Here is a 12,500-nt window from a genome sequence, read left to right as displayed (position 1 = left end):
CAAATTTAGCCCAAATTACACAGTGAAGTACAGTAGAATAAACAGAGGCGGCCGCCATGGTAATGGAGCCGGCAGAGGATGGAGAGCCATCGCCACGGTAATGGAGCCGGAGAGAAAGAAGAGCCGTCGCTACAGTGAGCAGTGAACACAGCACTGCCACTAAATACAGCAGTTACTACAGCGCAGGACAGAGACATCTCCAGCTCTCTTTCTCTCTCTCTCTCTCTCTCTCTCTCTCTCTCTCTCTCTCTCTCTCTCTCTCTCTCTATCCCTCTCTCTCTCTTTCTTCTTCTCCATCTCTCTCTTTCTCCCTCTCCCTCTCTTTCCCTGTCTCTTCCTCTCAATCCATCTCCCTCTCTCTCTTTCTAGCTCTCTCTCCCTTTCCCTGTCTCCACCTCTCCATCTCTCTCTCTTTTGTCTCTCTCAGTCCTCCCCCCGTCTATCCCTTTCTTTCTCTTTCTATCCCTCTCTTCCTCATCTCTTTTCCTCTCTCACTTCATCAGCGTCCATGCCATGTGTGTCCTCATTAAAGCGCCGGCGGACTAAAGTGGACAAGACTGGACGCCACAGAGTGCGAGAGTCGAGTCTGAATGAATAATGTTTGCAAAGCAGCGGGCTGTTGGCGATAAGGAGGAGGCCTTCGTCTTTATCACCTGGGCCAAGTCGTCATGGCGACAGTGAATAATTGATGGTGGGGGGGTTGGGTTGGGAGGGGCAGAGGTGAGGGGGGGCGTGGGGGGGTTGTGGGGTCCCCACGGGGTCCCCTGTGTGCAGGCTGAGCAGGGGGCACCTCAGGGGTCAGGAGCCGTGGCAGAGAAAAATGGGCCCCTAAAAGGCTCCGAGACCACTGCTGCCCGGTCCAAACGGAGGGTCACTAATCTTTCTTTCTCTCTCACACACACACACACACACATAAACGTGCACACACACAGACGCACACACATACACAAGCATGCACACATGCACACATGCATGCACACACACGCCTGCACACACACACACACACACACACACACACACACACACAGACGCGCATACACACACACACACATTTCTTTCTGTCTGTTTTTCTCTTTTCCCTTTCAGTCTTTTTTTTCTCTCTCTTCCTCTCTCCTCCTCTCTTCCTCTCTCACTTCCCTTCTTCACACATTTACTTAGTCTCCCACTGTTTTCCTACAGCGCTTGTCTTCCCGTCTGACCCTATCTGGTCTTCTCTTTTCACTCGCCAGTCTCTCTCTCTCTCTCTCTATCCCTCTCTTCCTCTCTCTCTCTCCCTCTCTCTTTTATGTATGTTGGGAGCAGAGGAGCTGAGAGCTCTTCCTAACGTTACTGAGGGATCGCTGTGCCAAGAGCAATGATTCAGAGAGGGAAGGGTGTTATCAAGACATCTGGCCTGTTTTATCTGGGGACATATTTGGTGTGAGATTTATCCTTGTCTAGGGAGAGTCTGGCCTCGTGGAAAAAGAAGCCAAACCGCTACTATACGGGCAGGGGATGTCAGAAATGCATGTAAGTTATGTGGAGGTTAGCCAAATCTGTGTTCTGATTCACTACAAAATAAACACATAAAAATGTCTTATAAGCCTGTAATTATCCTCCAATAACTTAACTTGAAGTACAGCAGAAATGGAAAAAAAAAATGACACGGAGAGTTGAAGACAGGAAAAACAGACATATGTCGTCAGGGCAGATGGTGACTGTTGTTTTTTTTGGAGGGGGGTGTTTTTTTTTGGCTGGCAAGTTTAAACGCGGGTGCAAGATTTCACAAATTCACACAAGCGTATCGACTCTGTACCAGTCACCACTGCGTCTGTAGCAGTGTCAGAGTGGGGAGTGGGGAGCAGAGTATGGGGAAGTGTGTGTGTGTGTGTGTGTGTGTGTGTGTGTGTATTGGATATCTGAGAAAAGAGAGTTTTACAGGAACACTGTTACAGGAACAGGCCCTATTGACTCAGCCCTGCTCCTTCCAGTCATCCGCCCGCCCATCCACCCATCCACCCATCCACCCACCTTCATGCCCGCTCTGCCCGCCCTGTGCCACCGCGTGCCATGATGAGCAGCTGGTGGCGGTGGCGGTGGTGGTGGGTCCTTAATAGCGACGGGCGGGTGATTATTTCCATCTTGCCCACATGGAAGCACTCTACAGGGCCGTGTCCTGCGGGCATCCAGACATCAGGGAGGGAGAGATGGAGAGAGAGAGAGAGAGAGAGAGAGAGAGAGAGAGAGAGAGAGACAGAGAGAGAGAGACGGAGAGAGAGGGAGGGAGAGAGAGAGGGAGAGAGAGAGAGAGAGAGATGGAGAGAGAGAGACGGAGAGAGAGAGAGCGAGACAGAGATGGGGCGTGGGGTTGTGGGGTGTGTGGCGAGGGGTGCAGGGGGGAATGGCTTCCTCACTGGTAGTCGCTCATATGGCTCTTTGTAAACATTTAGCTGGATGGCTTGCTGAGATAACCTCCCCGCTTTTATCTGGGGTCTTAGGGGCTGGGGCTAAGGCTGGAGAAAGAGTGACTGTATGTGAGTGTGTGTGTATGTGCACGTGTATGTGCTTGTATGTGTTGTGTGTGAGTGTGCTTGTCTCTATACTGTATGTGTGTGTGTATGTGCGGGTGTATGTGTGTGTATGTGCTGTGTGTGTGTGTGTGTGTGTGTGTGTGTGTGTGTGTGTGTGCATGTGCGTATGTGTGTGTATGTGTGTGTGTGTATGAAACAAGTGTGTAGGTGCATGTATGTATGTTTGTCCCGTGTGTGTGTATCTGCTTGTGTGTGCGTGTGTGTGTGTGCGCGAGTGTGTGTGTGTGTGTTGTTAGGGGAGGGCGGTGTGTGTGTGTGTGTGTGTGTGTGTGTGTGTGTGTTGTTCTCCTTGCCGTGCCGGTGAGATTAGACGCTGTGAGTGAAAGTGGCCTTTTCTCATTTTTCATCTCGGGTTATAGGCAGCCTGGCGATGACTGGATAAAATATCCAAGTGAAACACCCTGGCCCCCGTTACCCTTGAGGCCTGCGGAAGGATGCCAGTGCTGGGCTTTTGGAGCTCGCTGTTCAGGCTTTAGCCATTATGGAAGTGTAAGATTAATGTCCCAGATATTTCCCAGATACTTTTGGAAAATGAGAGAGAGAGAAAAAAAAAAACTTTATCTGTGTTTGTGTTCCAGTCTGATATTCATCACTGGAGCTTTTGACATATTTTTCATATTATTTGAGTTTGCCGAAAAATAAACAGGGGCCAATTTTCCATTCATAATCTCGTCAGCAATCAGGAGTCTCTATTTAGCTCCCAAGAATATCAAAACAGGGTTTATTCATTCCCAAATTACAAATGAACCGGTTTAACTTGGAAATATTGCTTTTACTGGAGGAGGCATCTTCCTGTCTATAAAATAAGCCTTTTCCCCCACAGTGTGTGTGTGTGTGTGTGTGTGTGTGTGTGTGTGTGTGTGTGTGTGTGTGTGTGTGTGTGTGTGTGTGTGTGTGTGTGTGTGTGTGTGTGTGTGTGTGTGCTCGGCGGTGCAGGGAGTCATAGTAAAGTGTTGTCATTACGTGCTTATCACAGGCTGAACGCCAAGGACGAGAGAGTCTAGTCTGGACAGAGGAACAGCTGTGGAACTGTGTCCAGATCTTTAATTAAAGAACTCTAATATTTCAGTCCTCGCTTTGGCATGTTTTATGTGTCTACATCAAAAAGTGTTTGATTGTGAACACAGCAACAGCAAAGACAAAGAGAGAGAGAGAGAGAGAGGTACAGAGAAAGAGAGAGAGAGAGACGAAGAGAGAGAGCTTGGGGCAACGTCTGGGACATAAATCTCTCAGAGAGAGGAAGAGAAAGAGAGAATGAGGGAGAGAGAGAGAGAGAGAGAATGAGAGAGGAGAAAAAAGGAAAACTCCAGGCGTTTGCATGCACTCATGCCCAAAAACAACACGGTGCATTCCTAGCGATTTACAAGTGTTGGAGGGAAGCTGAGAGCGATATGTGGATGCTTTAGGGGATTAGTCCTTAACAACCACCACCACCCCCTCCTCACACACACACACACACACACACACACACACACACACACACACACACACACACACACATACACACACACACACACACACACATACACCACTCATTCACTCCGCCCTTTTTTAAGAACGGGTCTTTCCCAGTATCACCCCGCTCATTTATCCCGTTCCCAGTCCCCTCACTGCAGACCACTGCCCTCTCTGAACCAGATGCTTCCCATGGAGGAATACACACACACACACACGCACACACACACACACACACACACACACACACTCAGACGCTCTGCTCAGAGGCCCAGGACCAGTCTGACCTCGGATAGGGTAGAGAGAGAGAGAGAGACAGACTGGGTGAGCCAGAGGTAGACAAAGATAATGAGAGAAACAGAGAAACACACGGAGAAAAGAGACAGAGTAAGAGAGAAGCAAAGAGAGAGAGGGATGTGAGAGAAGTGAAAGATGATGTAAGTGCTACTTCAAGACAGGACTTGCCCCCCACCCCCATCTCGGCTCTCACACTCTTTCTTACACACACACTCTCTCTCTCTGTTGCAGGTGTGTGTGTGTGAGTGTGAGTCTCTGTGTGTGTGTGTGTGTGTGTGTGTGTGTGTGTGTGTAGGTGAGCGTGTGTGTGTGTGTGTGTGTGTGTGTGTGTGTGTGTGTGAAGGCAAGTGTGTGTGTGTGTGTGTATGTGTGTGTGTAGGTGAGCGCAAGGCGAGACATGTTGTCTTGTGTGGAGGTCACTGCGTGGGATACAGGAGCCTCAGCTCCAAACCAGCCTCTGCCCAAAACCCACAAATGCATTTGCCCTGGACTGACAGTCTGTGTGTGTGTATCTGTCTCTGTGTGTGTGTGTGTGTGTGTGTGTGTGTGTGTGTGTGTGTGTGTGTGTACGTGCGTGGTCAGTATTGTTATGCTCAGCCATAAACTGAGCTGAAGCCTGCAGAGCTACAATAACCAGTCGGGAGTCGGGACAGAAGCTGCTAAGCTAAACAGGCCATTTGGTGGCTGGAACAAGAGAGGGACAGAAGCCATGTGTGGGCTTTAACGGGAAACAGCGTCTGCTCCACTCACGAGAGAGAAAACAAGGACTTTGTACTACAACCAGAAATAGCTCCGCGGTTAATGAGCCCTTTTTCTGTTCAGGAAGTCATTTCAAGATCTCTTCCTCACATTAAATACTCAACTCAAATGATATGAATTATTCTTATGACAGGAAACTTGTTTGTGTGTGTACAACCCAGTGGTACAGCACACCAACACCCCCCCACTCACACACACACACACTCACACACACACACACACACACACATACCACACACTCAAACACACACACACACACGCACACGCACGCGCACGCACGCACGCACGCATGCACGCACGCATGCACGCACACACACGCACACACACACACACACACACACACACGCACACACACACACACACACACACACACACACACACACACACACACACACACAGGCCCTCACCTTGTGGGGGTAGTCGTGGCTCTGTGGGGAGATTGATTTGTGTGATGCAGTAATTCAGCCCCAGGGCACATCGTGGGCTCTGTAATTAAAGTTCCATGAAAGCCTGTGTTCCACTCCATGACACTAGAAACCAGAAAGCCATCGTACACACACACACACACACACACACACACACTCGCTCTCTTATGAAGGCTGCCGTAGCTGACAAAAACAAACAGAAATGTTCTGTAAATGTCACTGATAGAGCAACATGCCCTGTGGCATTATGGGTAGAGTTTAGGGGTGTCAGGGCTAAATAGAATTGTAGAGTTGCATTATGGGAAATAGCATGTGCTTGAATGTTTCCAGAGTTGCGGAAACAGGATTCAAAAGCTCAGCAGGGAGAAAGATGGAGGATATTTGAAAGGATTAAAAGGCAAAAAAAAAAATAAACAAAGAAAGAATGAAAAAGACAAAAGAAAAAGGACAATGATGTTTCTTCTCTCTCTCTCTTTCTCCATTTCTTTCTCTCTTTCTTTCCTTCTGTCTCTTTCTTTTCGTTCTTTCTCTTTCTTTCTTCCTTTCTTTCTTTCCTCCTTTCTCTCTCTCTTTCTCCCTCCCTCTCTCCCTTTCTTTCTTTCTCTCTTCCTGTCTCCCCCTCTCTGTGGTTCCATCTGAGCTCAGTGAGATCCATCATGAGTTGAACTGAGTCACTGCTCCCTCTGTGTGGCCTGTGGCTAGTGCGCTGCCAAACCAGCAGCAGATGCCGTCATCTCACCAGAAAACCAAACGCTATGTTCGAGTGTGCACGTTTGCGTTCATCTCAGTGTGTCTGTCTGTCTGTCTGTCTGTCTGTCTGTGTGGATGTATGTACTGTATGCAGGTGGATAGGATCTGTGTGTCTGATTGAACTCAGAAGTGTGCTACACTGGCTTGGTTTAAAGGTAACTGTGTAGTTGCAGGTCTGCACCCAGTGCCCCTGTCGCAGAGAGGGGCTTTTTGCCCTTTACATCGTCATGGTGACATGGTTTGGGATGACACACCCCTTTTGGCATGTCCAAATCCGTGCGCAGGCACGTGTCTCCCCAACAATCACGTGGAACGCCGAAACTTTCACTCTTCCTCAAGTTTCCGCGCTTTGAAACCCACTTTCGACTGGCGGTGGTGCAGATGACATGTTTAAAGTGCGCGGGCCCTCCGCAACATGACCTTGGGAACGCCTCTCCTGGCAGGGTGCTCTCTCTCTCTTCTCTTTCTCCTCTCTCTCTCTTCTCTCTCTCCTTCTCTCTCTTTCTTGTCTGTTCTCCTTCTCTTCTCTTCTTCTTTTTCCCCGTTGTTGTTTTTTTTTTTTGCGGCTGAGTGCTGGAAATGAGGATGTGTGTTTGGGGTTCAGTGCTGCCGGCCTGGCCTGACAGGAACGAGCTACGCAGAGTGTGTGTCACGCCCTCCCACCCACACACACACACACACACACACACTCACACACACACACACACACACACACACACTCACACACACACCCTTTCGACCTTCACCCGGCCGGCACCTCACCGCACGGCAGCTGAACCAACACCGACGGCCTGCTGAGAACAGCGGGCGCGCCGAACGTTAGCGTTGCCGTTAGCATCACGCTTGGCGCCGCCAGGCTCGATGCCAAGCCCGACGCCAAGCCCCCCCCCCTCCCCCGGCGCCCCACCAGAACACACATCTCTCTCCCGCCCCTGACAGCGTGGCGCGGCCCGTGGGACCTGGTACCGCCGGCACAGCTGGTATTACCCTCTCCGCCTCCGACGGGTCAGTACCACCGGGGAACCGGGCAACCGGACCGCATGCTCAATCATGTGCTGCTGATCCGTGTGGCCAAGGTGAGGGGAGAGATGTGTGTGTGTGTGTGGGTGGGTGGGAGGGGTGGGGGTGGGGGGTGTTAGTGGGAGAGGAGAGGGTGTTTTACGGCCACACACACACACTCACACACACGTCACTGTCTGTGACTGTGCTTGTGGGGCCCTGCTTTTGTGTAAGAGATATGTGTGTGTGTGTGTGTCTAGTGTAGAGGCTATTAGCATGAGGTCCAGCCTAGTGAGAGCATAAGGACACATTCCCCTGTCCACTCCTGTCTAGTCCTGTCCACCCACACACACACCCACACACACACACACACACTCTTATACACACATACACTTACACGTAATTCCCCTGTCCATTTCTGTCCATGTGGAGGCACGGGCTCCTGTTTCATTCTCCAACACTTTGGCATTCGGTTCATTTGATTCATGTGTGTGTGTGTGTGTGTTTTAATGCGCTCTGACTGGCATGCCTCTCCATTAGCCTGCAGAGTGTGCAGGAGAGGTTTGGACTGTAGCCAGGCACACACACACACACACACAACACACTTCCACACACACACATACACACACTCACACACACACACACACACACACACACACACACACACACACACACACACACACACACACACACACACACCATATACTGTACATGTGTACACACACACACACACACACACACACACACACACACACACACACACACACACACCCTCCACTCTGCTCCAGGTAAAGCCTCCATCTGCCAGTCAAACACACCCCGGGGGTGTGGGGGATGGGGGCAGGGTCAGATGCCCGCACGTCAGTGCATTTGGGCAGCCACAGAGGCACTGCCAAGGGCAAGGGGGCAAATGGGGCAGTTTCACTCCATGGCTACAGAACACTGTTGTCTTTAAGTAGCAGTGTGTGTGTGTGTGTGTGTGTGTGTGTGTGTGTGCACGTGTGGGTGTGTGTGTGCAGGAAGGAAGGTGAACAGAGAAAATGTGAATCACGCAGACCAAAAATTATGAATTCCCCGTGAAGCCAAAGGGAAAATCCTGGAGAAATGAAAAAGGGCTGATGCAAAAATGCTGTTATGAGGCGAGACGGGATACGAAAAAAATCTTTTTAAATATATGTGCATAATTTCTACATTAGACCATTTCCAGGAAGTTATGGCCAGACCAACAAAACTGACCCATCGATGCATCTTCAGCGGACTGGGCAACGGCTCACTGCGAAGCATTTAAAAAGCACTCCAGAAGTCATCTGAAGGCAGGTGTCTGAGAGAGACTTGTTGTTAGTCAACATAAAAAATAAATAAAAACTGTGTGGATATTTTTCCCTCATAAACACACGGAGTGGGCGCAAGCTCCTTATTAGTCCAGTTCATTTTCCCCTGCTTCGCTTCGCTACGCTACGCAAGCGGCACTGGAAACTTTTAAAGAGTTTGTGCGTGAAGAGTGGAGTCTTTGTTGGTTTATAGCTGGACAGCCAACACTTTGGAGCCTCTCCAAATGCAACTCCACCCCCCCCCCCCCCCACACACACACACCCTTCTACAGATGCACAAACGAACAGCTCTCACTCACTCTCACACACACACACGCTCGCTCGCCCGCTCGCTCTCACACTATCGACTCCTGTTTAATTAGAGCTGTTAAAAGTCTGCAGCACGCAGTTAATGATTTCACAAAAGAGGGCATTATAAAACTCACAGCTTCTCCATGCAGTGGGGCGTACTGCTCAAAAGGCCCGCGGGTCCAGGAGGGAGCTTAGTCGCTTGACCCCCAGCGCTCTCTGATGTGTCTGATGTGTGGCCACTCAAGCAGACAGTGGGGTGGTGCGGGTGGTTGGGGTTATAGACTGAAGGGTGGAGGGTGATCAGAAGGCTTCAAGTGGATCTTTACCCCCCCCCCCCCCCCCCCACACACACACACACACACACATGGCTGACAAAAGGCCGTGCTTCGTGAAAGACTCTCTTTGTGTTTAGACGAGCCGTTTTCCTCCAGCTTCAGCTCCAGCTATCTCTCTCTCTCTCTCTCTCTTTTTTCTGTTCTGTTGAAGAAGGGTCTGTAGAACTGAGAGACTGTCTCTAAATATCTCTAAGGAACAGACCTGGGTTTGGGTTTGGAAGTGGGGGTGTGTGTGAGTTGAATGAATGGCCCCAGCCCTCTTGAGTGAAGTGTTGGAGCTGTTGATGATGTGATTGTATAGGGGTGGCTGGAGTGACCACTTGAGCTGAGGTAAATTGTGATTGGTCACCCACTCGTGCTGAAGTAAAGTTTGATGACCAAATAAGTGTGATTGGTCATCCATTTGCGATGAGGTAAAATATGACAACTGAACGAGTATCACTGGTCACCCGTTTGTGCTGAGGTAAAACGTGACGACTGAACAAGTTTGACTGGTCTGCAACTTGTGCTGAGGTAAAACATAATGACTGAATAAGTATGACTGGTCTCCCATTTGCGATGAGGTAAAACGTGATGAAGGAACAAGTGTGAATGCCCACTCGCGCTGAGGTAAAACTTGACGACCGATTGGTCAACAATTTTCGATTAGGTAAAGTATGACTAAAGAATGAGCCTTACTGGTCACCCGTTTGCGTTGAGGTAAAGCATGACGACTGAATAAGTGTGACTGGTCGCCCATTTGGTATGAGGTAAAGCGTGACTAAAGAATGTTTCTGACTGGTCGTACACTCGCACTGAGGTAAAGCGTGACGACCGAACGAGTGTGTGTGACTGGCCGCCCCGCTCGCGATGATGAGGTAAAGCGTGATTACTGAACGAGTGTGACTGGTCAGCACCCAGCACACACACCCTCCCTGCCAGCTCTTTCAGAGGCCCCTTTGATACGTGAGTATTTCACTGAGCGTTTTAATAGCTCAGGCCCAGGCAATAAATCGGGCTTATGGACTAAAATGAGAGGCGCTGTACAGTCGAGAGAAACACTTTCACACATCTGGGGGACACTTGGGGTGCAGAGCTGCCAAAAAACCGTCGAGCAACGCCCCCTCGAAACATTTTTCTTTTGTGGAGAAATCTGGGCTTTTATTTATGGTTAATATAATCGTCATGCTGCTTTGGTGCTTTTGAAACAGGGGAAACGGCTGGAGTGTAATGTTGTCAGATCACGCTCTAGTTCTCGAAGAAACCTTTTTATAGCCCTTTTTACACAAACCTTCACTCTGTTTCTGAAGTCTTTCACATGACATATGAGACATTGTTTGAGTTGGGCAACGTTCAGGCCCCCGCTGCCAAAACATACACCGCAACTCTACTACAGTGTGTGGGTAATAAGCGTGCGTTGCATGCACGGATGGGCGGAATGCAGTTGTAATCTTTTGAAAAGCCAGAGCCCTCTCTGATGTCGGCGTTAGCGACACACCTCATGGTGTTGGACAAAACGGTTTGTTTAAGGCCAGCAGCACCGGGACAAGCCTCCACAGCAACACTGTGTCTGAGGAACGCACTAATGACGGCACATCCAGCACAGAGAGAGAGAGGAGAGGAGAGGAGAGGAGAGGAGAGGAGAGGAGAGGAGAGGAGGAGAGGAGAGGAGAGGAGAGGAGGAGAGGAGAGGAGAGGAGAAGAGAGGGGAGAGGAGGAGAGGAGAAGAGAAGAGAGGAGAGGAGAGGAGAGGAGGGGAGAGGAGAAGAGAAGAGAGGAGAGCACAGATGAGGGGAGGTGAGGAAAAGAGAGGAGAGGGGAGGGGAGGAGAGGAGTGAATCGCTCCGAAGTTGGAACAGGAATGTGGCTTTAATTCCACACTGACGGCTCCCTGAGAGGAAAACTCAATCGCAGCTGACAGACAAGCAGACGAACGAGGGAGGGAGCGCCATCTGTGATTGGCCAGCGTATGTTACACACGCACACCGTCATGGTCCTCATAGCCTTGTAACCAGATTGTGTGTATGTGTGTGTGAGTGTGTGTGTGTGTGTGTAACCAATGAGACTCTTCTGCACTACCCCCACACACACTCCATGAAGCTCGTCATGGGGTTAGTCCGGGGGGTTGCTGGGTCCCTGCTCTCTACACCCGTATCGCCCCCACAACCAACCCCCTCCACACACACACACACACACACACACACACACACACACACGCTTTACCTCCCAAACAGGCCCCCTGCCTTCCCTCTCATTTCCCAATCAGAAGGGAGGGGGTCCCACTCACAGATCCCTGCAATCACCACACGCTCATCAGTGCAATTACCTGCCTCTGCACTAGGCCCCATGGTTAGGATTACACACACACACACACACACACACACACACACACACACGCACGCACGCATGCACACACACAGACATATGCTCACACACACACACACACACACACACACACACACAGCGCTGTCCTCAGCTCAGGCCTGATTTAGGCAGATCTTTATTTTCTTCTTCTTCTTCTCCCTCTCTTCCTTTCTTCCTTTTTCCTTCTACACTCTTTCTTTCTTCCTCTTTCTTTAAATGGCGGTGGTAACGCTCCCCTCCTTTTCATCAGCCAGATTAGGAGATGGAGACGACACACACACACAAACACACACACACACACACACACACACACACACACACACACATACATAGACATACATATGCTCACTCACACACACACGCACACACACACACACACACACACACACACACACACACACATACACATAGACATACATATGCTCACTCACACACACACAAACGTTCCCCCTCTTCTCATCGGCCAAATTAGGAGATGGAGACGTTCTAACTTTGCTCCAATTAGAGATTAGGGTCACTGCGGTTGGGTTCTAATGCGTTCTCCCAGGTGCCGTAACACTCCACTTGGTTCTGATGCATTCTGCAAGGATCCACTATGTTTTGCTTGGTTCTGAGGTATTCTAAAGGTCCCATTATGCACCGCTTGGTTCTCATGCGTTCTGCAAGGACCCGCTATGTACCGCTTGGTTCTCATGCGTTCTGCACGGTTCTCTTTCACTCCGCTTTGTTGTCATGCGTTTCGCTGAGTAGTGGTCTCACACTAATGGATGTGCACAACACACACTCTGTCTCCTTCTCCTGATTCACTAATTACTGTGTGTACACACACACACACACACAGAGGTAATGGACATACGCAACACACACTCTGTCTCCGTCTCCTGATGCACTAATTGCTGCCACTTCAGAGCAGAGCAGAACCAGGCCATGGTGCATGAATCCGGG

General features: G+C 50.0%; 1 protein-coding gene across 1 annotated transcript in view; it reads left to right on the top strand.

Annotated features, from left to right (window-relative positions):
- The window catches only part of gli2b (GLI family zinc finger 2b), a 105,671-nt gene that overhangs the window by 32,462 nt on the left and 60,709 nt on the right, over positions 1 to 12,500 (top strand). The gene's annotated exons all lie outside the window — the stretch shown is intronic.

This window comes from Sardina pilchardus, chromosome 23 (assembly GCF_963854185.1).
Source record: "Sardina pilchardus chromosome 23, fSarPil1.1, whole genome shotgun sequence".
Classification (NCBI taxonomy): Eukaryota; Metazoa; Chordata; class Actinopteri; order Clupeiformes; family Clupeidae; genus Sardina; species Sardina pilchardus.
The sequence above is the reverse complement of the archived record's forward strand: the minus strand, read 5'-3'. Positions and strand labels throughout refer to the sequence as shown.